At 40.8% G+C, this 8,665-nt stretch overlaps 1 protein-coding gene across 1 annotated transcript in view; it reads left to right on the top strand.

Annotated features, from left to right (window-relative positions):
• The first annotated feature begins 240 nt into the window (after positions 1-240).
• The window catches only part of SYNE1 (spectrin repeat containing nuclear envelope protein 1), a 493,953-nt gene continuing 485,528 nt past the window's right edge, over positions 241-8,665 (top strand). The window contains exon 1 of the mRNA XM_074948627.1: positions 241-569. The gene's annotated coding sequence lies outside the window, so the exon portion shown is untranslated. The remainder of the gene's footprint in view (positions 570-8,665) is intronic.

The following is an 8,665-nucleotide window of genomic DNA, read 5'->3' as shown; positions in this document are numbered from 1 at the left end:
CTCCCCGGGGAGGGAGGGGACAGAGAGAAGGCTGGGGACAAATGACAGCCCAGCCGCTGCCTGGGAAACACTGCAAGGGGGCGGGCTAGCGCGCGCGTGTGTGCTGCTGGTGGTGGTGGTGGGGTGTGTGTGTGTGTGTGGGGGCTCTCTGAGCAGGGAAATCCTGCATCGCCTACAGACACTTCGCCTCTCCCACTCTTACACAGCGCATCCCCGGAGCGATGCACTGCGAGTAGCGGCGGGGAGGGGCCAGAGCCTGGACAGGAGGGACGCAAAGGGGCCACATAGCCCTCCCCCTTCACACACACCTGCTTCCCCCTTGCAACGGCGGCGAGAAGCCCGCGGTGACGGGGGAAGGAGGGAGGCTCCGGCCGCATGGTTTGACTGCAGGAGGAGGGAGAGAGGAGGTGGCCGCTGCTAGGTGCCGCCGCGCGTGTGTACGGACGGAGCGTGTGTCGGATTGTTGCACTCGGTAACCAGGCAGCCGGGGGCTTCCTGTCAGCCCTGCAGACACAGCCCCGGGACTCGGCGAGGGCGGCCGCAGAGGAGCGGAGCGCTGCGGGAGAGAGGTACGGGGCTGGCCGGGGAAGCCGGCGGCGTTCGGAGCAAGCCGGCAGCCCGCGCCGCGCCGCGCCGCCCGGCAGGCTTGCCCTCCCGAGGATGGGCGCCCGTTGGGTCGCTGCGTCCTGTGTGAAGATGGCTCAGTTTCTACAGTGTCATTTCCGTTAGGGGCAGCCCTCCTTCTGCCTCAGGGCCGTGCAGGAACCAGGGACAGCGGTCTGTGGGCTATTGGTGGGGTTAAGAATAATGTATTTGATTCTGAACAGGAAAATATGGTATTGTAATCAAACCCTATGAGGCAGAGCACCCCACCACAGAAACTGTTCTTTGGGCTGAACCAAAACCCAGTGAAATCAGTGACTTCCCATGGACTTCAATGGATTTTATAGATCAGGCCCTTACCCCAGGGAGCGGGTGTGTGTGTGTGTGTGTGTGTGGGGGGGGGGGGATATGCACCAAAGGCTATGGAACTGAACACACAAATGTTACAATAGCATCCATTCCTGACATGCACTACAGAGCAATATATATTTCACCTAGAAACAGTGACTTGTCAGACTTGTCAGTGACTTGTCAGCTTGGGCTGTACAGAATGGTGATGCATTAAGGGCAAGAATATTGCAACAAAAATTCCAACAAAAATGCGCTGGGGTGTGTGTGTCTGTGTCTGTGTGAGTGTGTGTAAAAACTTTGAAGGATACCAGATCTGAAATATTAGCAGTCAAGGCTGTTTCTAGGATTTTGACATTGAGGCGTGATGATTTCTCCTCTAGTGATACTAGTGGTTACAGTATTAATAGTGGGAGAAGTGCTTGTTTGAACTATTCTCAGAGCCTGCTGTTACGGCCCAGATTGTGTGAGCAGATACTCATGAGTTATCCAGTTGATGTCAGTGAGACTACTCCTGTGATTAACTGCACAGCAGTGTCAGTAAGGGGCTCATAATCTTCCTGTGTGATTTGTGGGGAGGTTGTATGTTGTTTCAGGGTGCCTACCAGAACCTTGCAAGTGCTGAGGCTGTTGTCCAAAAGAAACCCAGAAAGGACGTATTTTTCTGTTGTAGTATTGATGATAATCAATTTTGAGTGCTCTCTGAGAATCATTTTCACAAAGGCTAAGATGCGTTTTAACCCTTCAGGTCTATATAACAAAATGTTGCTAAACTATATTTAAATGTTACTTTCATCTGTCTGGGTGCTATGTTGACTTAATTATGAATAATAGAAATACTTTATTGATTGTTGTACTTAACCTTAAGTGGTGAATTATATGTCACAATGTTTTATGAGTATAATATTGTAATTTTTGGAGATGTTCACTATTTCTGACAGCAACCACCTCTTCATTATTTTGTGGATATTTGAAACACTCTTTAATAAAATGTCTTAAAGAAAAGAGGAACTGCTGTCCAAAAATCAAACAGATCATGCCCAAATGTGAAGTTTGAAAGATTGTCTCTGCTTTCCTGGATTTCTTTTCATTTATGGTCTTAATTTTTAATATGTTGTCTTCAGACTGACTAAATCAGCTGCAATTCCATTTTATACCATTCGCTATGAAATACAACTGGATGGACATTAATCACTGAAGTGCTCAAAGTCATGTATGATTTGTATTTAAATTAAATCTCCTCTTCTTTTTCTAGCATTTGTTTCCATCTATATGGGGTCATCTCTTCGAGTCCTTCTTCTCCATTCCAGTCTGTCTTGAAGCAGTTCCTTGGAAACTTTGCAGCTAATGAGATCCTTTTGTATAGCATTCATCCATCTAGTTTTTGGTCTTCCAATCCTTCACTCTATTTCCTGTATTCTTCTCATCTCCTTTTCTCATGTCCAAACCACCTAAGCCTGGATTCCTTCCGCTTTTTTATAATTGGTACCACTTTCACACTTCCCTTAGATGGTTTGTTCTGAATATGGTCCATTCCGGTAACTCCAAGCATCCATCTTAACATTTTCATTTCCACTGTATTTAGGATCTACTTCTGGCTCTTCCTTGGTGCCTAGCATTCAGAGCCATACAAAAGTGCAGGCCTAATTACTGTCTTATAGGTCTTGCTTTTCAATTTGATAGGCATTTTCCTATTGCAGATCACTCCACACACTTCTCTCCATTTAGTCCATGCCTTTCCTGTTCTACATATAAGTTCATTGTTGAGTACACCATTATCCTGTCAAACCTAGGTGCTTGAATTTCTGTACCTCTGGGTTGTGATTGGCTCCCCCAGACTTAGTCTCATTGTCTTTCTGAAATGCATCATCAAATCTGTCGATCATATACTCTGTTTTGTGTCACTGATTTCCATGCCATTTCTTTCAAATAGATACCTCCATCTCTCTAAATCTTCTACCACTCCCTCTTTGCTCTCCCCCACGAGCACTGCATCTTCTGCAGAAAGCATGCACCTGAGAGCTACTCTTGCTGCATGTTTTCTGTAAATCAAGCACCAATGTGAACAGAAAGGGGTGTGATGCTGAGCCTTGATGCACTCCAACTCTTACAAGAAATTGCTGGGTTTCTCTACGTGGCCTCCTAACGGTGGTAACAGCACGAGAGTGGGGTGGGGGGAGAGAAAACCTTTGTAGTGATAAACACCCATTGTTTCATGTTCTCTATGTGTATAAATCTCCCCTCTGTATTCTCCACTGAATGCATCCGATGAAGTGAGCTGTAGCTCACGAAAGCTTATGCTCAGATAAATTGGTTAGTCTCTAAGGTGCCACAAGTACTCCTTTTCTTTTTGTACATGTTGTGGATGACTCTAATATAGCCTTCAAGTATCTGTTTCATTCTCAGACACTACCAGATGATTTCTCTCACAACGTGGTCATCAGCTGTCTGAAGATGGATGAATACTATGTCCAAGGTTTTCCCCTTTTGCTTGTGGAAAAATATAGGGAAATCTTAATGCAGCAATAACATCTATTGTTGACTTGCCTGGAACGAATCCAAACTGATTGTTACTGACCTTTTGCTTTTCTTCATAGTCTCTTCTTAATAACTTTCTCTGAAATCTTCATCCTGTGGCTCATAAGTTTAATGCCAAGGTAGTTACACTTCTTGTATGTCTCTTTTTCTCTTAGAGCACATCAGTACCAGTATTTTTCTCAGGCATTAGCTGTCTTCTCAATCCTCATGATGGAATTAAACAGTTGTGTCAATATGTTCACACCTATTTGACCCAGGCACTTCCATACTCCTGCTGCTAAGCCATTGGGGCTGAGAGCTTTCTTATTTTTGTTTGTTGGTTCTGCAGCTTCTTCTAGGACTGGTGCCAGCAGACCGTGGTTTGGTTTCATCGTGTAGCATGGTTCTCTTGGAGTCTCCTCATTCATAAACATTTGAACGTAATTTCTCCCCTCTTCCTTAATCTGGTTCTCATTGATCAATGTATTTGCACTTTCAGTGTAATTATTTTGATCTCACCAATGTCTTTAGTTTTCTTGTAGGTCTTTGCCAGTCTATATATTTCCTTCTCACCCTCCTATGTTTCAAGACAGTCATATAAGCCTTCCATGGCTTTAGCCGTAGCGACTGCCACCTCTTTTGACTTTTTTTATACTGCTGAAAATCTGACTGTTGGAGCATTGCTTGCCAAAGTTAAAAATGCTTGTTCTTTTTCTCCACAACCTCTCAAACTTACTCATTCCACCATCAGATGTGATGGGGGTGGGTTGGGGGGGAAGGAGGAAGGCTCTTGCTTTTGTTTCATCAAGCAGACTCTTTGCACATTCTGGAATTTTGCTTGCAGTATGCTTCCGTCATTGATTTGTATTTTCTCTTAACTCTTCTAAATAGATCTCCAACATGTTCATTTTAAACCCCTTGTTAACTTCATTAAGCTTCCAGTGCTTCATTTTCTTTATTGCTTTGGACCATATTCTTCACATATTCACTATGTACCCATAGTCAAGAACTAGCATTCTATATTGAGTTGCACTGCTTTCCCCAGGGATGCTCTTACACGTTTTTGATGTTCTTCAGATCAGATTACTCCCTGATAAACCATCTACTACCTCCTACTACTATTCTGATCTAATGTTCTTCCTTCTTAGTGAAGAATGTATTGACTACTAAATTATATGTCTGCGAGTACTATAAGATAGTTTCTCCTTCCTTGTTTCTGTGTCCAGACCCATGCCTGCCATGCTACCTTTTTGAAGCATTTACTGTCGCTCTCCATGTAGACATTAAGATTTATCAGTGGAGTCACTCTTTCATTCTTTATCATTTTTTGTACAACAGTGTCCATTTCCCCGCCAGAAATTCTCTTTTTCTTGTTCCTCCCATCCTACTTGGGGTTATGCACATACAACGTTTAGGGGGATGTTTTCAAGAGCTAACATAATGAAAATTATCCTGTGACTTATCCTATCCACAACCACTGCACATTCCCGCATCACTTTGTCTAAAGCTCCATTTATCTTATTCAAAATTCCATAGTATAATGGATAATAGCCTTCCCCAGTACCTCTTCTCTTCGCTGCCTTCCATTTGGTCTCTTGAATGCAGGCAATCCATACTTTCCTTTTCATCACCAGCTCTGCACATTTTCCAGTTAATAAATTAATTGTTTTAATAAATGGTAGTTGTGCTTCAGACTGTTACAATTTAAATAGACTGTACTCAAGAGTTTTCATAATCATGAATATACATCAGGATGGGGTATTTATTTTAGTTTATTAAAATTTGAACTTGACTCATTAAAGGATACTTCACTAGGACTAGTTCTCTTTCTAGCATAAATTGCTACAGCCCATTGACTTCAGTGGAGTTAAGCTGAGTTACATTAGTATTGGCACCTAGTGTCAAAGAAAACCCCTACTATGAATGTTCTTTCTTTTGAACAGGAAAGGGAGTCTTTATCACCGTAGGCCATGTGCCCCTTTTTGCTTGGAAGTCTCAGGACTGATCAAGAATTTTAGTGTTTTTCTGTGTGAATGGAACAGTTAAGAGTTAAAGTTGCGGAAAGATAAGTCTACACTTCCCGCTGGAGGGAAAATTTCCAGCTTGAGTAGACATACCCATGCTACCTCTGATTGAGCTAGTGTGCTAAAAATAAAAGAGTAGCCATGGCGCAAGCTGTGGGAGGGGCTAGCAGCCTGAGTACATACCCATCCGAGAAGGTAGGCACCTTAGTGTTATTATATTTTTCCTGGCTTCACAGAAAATATAAAAAGCAAATTCACGTTTTAGATCTCCTTCCTACAAATGTTTATACAGGTGCTTAACTTGAAACAATGCACTGAAATTAGTGGGACTGTTCAGACACTTAAAGTTAAGCACATCCCTATATGCTTGCAGGACTAGAGCCTCACTGATCATTTTACAGTCTGCAGAGTAAGGTACAGGGCATTTGCATGATGAATATGCCATATTCTAAAATGCCAAACATACAGCTTACGTTAAATATGACCTCTCACCCCAGACCCCCCATATGTTCAATTTATAAGCCCTCAACATTATGTTTTAAAGTGCAAAAGCATGCAGAAATATAACTGCCAGAACAAGAAGCATCTGAAGCTCCAGGGTGGGTACTTCACTTGCTTTTTCAGGGAAAAAAACCTGACCATTTTCCAATATTAATTCTTTCAGTTTTGGAGTGGAGACATTTACAATAGCTTAGAACCCAGCGTCCTGTTTGAATGTCTCTATATAGCGTCCTTTTTGAAAGGTCAACATTTACATCTTCCTTCATCTTCTTTTTCCGAAAGCAATCCCTGATGTAGAAAAAAGGAAGTACAAAGTGACAGGGATGGGAGTTGGGAACAGCAGTATCTGAACACTTTCCAGAGCCAAACTGATGTTTTTTCCATGATCTTATGCGGTGTATGTTTAAGACCCAGCGGATTTTGGGAGAGCAGCAGCGCACATAAGCTGGTTGTATTGTACAATGCATTAGCAAACAAGTACAGATTTGCAATTTAAATGTGGTCCAATAGCGATTTCTTTCTTTTATTCACAAGATTAAAAACCAAATGGTATCTCTGCTTGAAACACTGTTATACTATTGCTTTTCAGGTTTAAATTTTCTCCTTGAAACAGACTTAGTACAGTGTAGTTGCTACGGCTGTAGCTGAGCGCTTTGGGCTATATAAGAGCATATCTGGCTGCTTTATTAAACTTTCTTCCCGAGGGAGCATAATTTAAGATATTGGCACGGGACTGGAGGTCAGGACCTCCTGAGTTGTAATCCCAACTGTATCCTTGTCAACACACAAAACTAGCACCAGTTTAACCAAAACCAGTTTTTAAATCATTTTAATAAAGCCCTGTGTGGACATTTTAAATCTGTTTGCACCAGGTATATATCTTGTTAGCTTAAGTCAGCTATTGACTGTTGTTTACACATTCTGATGACCAGTGGCCAGATCCAGTGACCAGTAGCTGAGCACTACGAACATTGTGATACACAGCGCATGATTAGTAATATCAAAATAATAATAAAAAACAATACTTTCTTTTTTTAGTTAAGTGTTCATCCTGTCATTTGCATATTTCTGCTATTCCCTTCCTCTTTCTACAATACTGTAACATAACTATGAATTTGTATTCTGTTGGGTTAGTAACCCTCTACCAAATGGATTTATTATTACTAACAATAATTGTAATTCACAGTGCACTACATACTATAAATACTATAAAGATACTTTTGTATGCTCGTGTGGATGTAAGCATTTTTCTCTTCCAATATAAACATAATAATAACAAAAGGTACTTTTTACTTCTATGGTTCCTCTTATCTAAGGCCCTGGAAGCATTTTTACAAAGATGAATGAATTAAGCCATCTACCAACATTTTTAAAAAATTAATTGAGGCCTAAGAAGGCAGCAGGATCAATTTATAGGCGGGCCAAAGATTGCTCATTTGAAAGGGGCGGAGATTTCTTGAATGCACTCCTTAAATAGTGTGTGAATTAGTGTGAAATGGTACTCCATGTAAAAGAGCAAACACTACAGCTTCTCAAAATATAGTTTTTTTGACCAAAAGACAGACACGTATTTTGCTGTTTCCCATTTTTCAACCAGGAAACACCTTTTCTGTCATCAACGAGAGTGTTAGATTGGATACTGAAATTAAGTATAGCGTGCAGAAGATTCTGCATGGTTTTTTAAGACTATCACATATTCATTAGTTATCACATGTTTTATAACTCTAAAGAATAGAAGAATGAGATACCATGAGATCTCCTAGTGCTTGGTCCAGGTCTACCAATAAACGGAAACTTGTTTATTTTCATTCAGTGGCCTGTTTTTAAGTACAGCTAACATGTTTCTTAGTGTTGTGAAATAATTTAGGTCTTCTCATGAAAAATGTAACATGAGAGATTTGGTACTAGTGTTCTCTACATGAGATAAGATTTCCCTTTTCTTACATTTGCAGAAAAAGTAACATATTCTACAGAGTTTAAAACCAGTGCCATGCAAGAGCCGATTTCTGTTCTTGGGTTGACATGCACAACTGCCATTGACTTTACTGGGGTTTGTGCTTTTATCTGAGGGCAGAAATTGACTATTCATCTTTTATTTTTATTTTAAAATCACACTAGGCCACGCATGTGCCCAGGCAGATGGCAATGATGTCTTTAAATGAGATGAACGTTTATTACAATGTTAAGTATACTTGTTCATTTTTATCTCATATCCTTAGTCTCTGTACAGTAGAACCTCAGAGTTATGAACACCAGAGTTACAAACTCATCAGTCAACCACACACCTCATTTGGAACTGGAAGTATGCAATCAGGCAGCAGCAGAGCCAAAAAATACCCCAAAGCAAATACACTACAGTACTGCGTTAAACATAAACTACTAAAAAAATAAAGGAAAAGATTAAAATAAAAGATTTGACAAGATAAGGAAACTGTTTCTGAGCTTGTTTAATTTAAATTAGGATAGTTAAAACAGCATTTTTCTTCTGCATAGTAAAGTTTCAAAGCTGTATTAAATCAATGTTCAGTTGTAAACTTTTGAAAAAACAACCATAACATTTTGTTCAAAGTTATGAACAATCTCCATTTGTCAGGTGTTCGTAAGTGTGAGGTTCTACTGTATATCTCTGTCAACAAGTAAATGTAATTAATAATATGGCATAACAATAATAA

This window comes from Natator depressus, chromosome 3 (genome assembly GCF_965152275.1).
Source record: "Natator depressus isolate rNatDep1 chromosome 3, rNatDep2.hap1, whole genome shotgun sequence".
Taxonomy (NCBI): Eukaryota; Metazoa; Chordata; order Testudines; family Cheloniidae; genus Natator; species Natator depressus.
The sequence above is the reverse complement of the archived record's forward strand: the minus strand, read 5'-3'. Positions and strand labels throughout refer to the sequence as shown.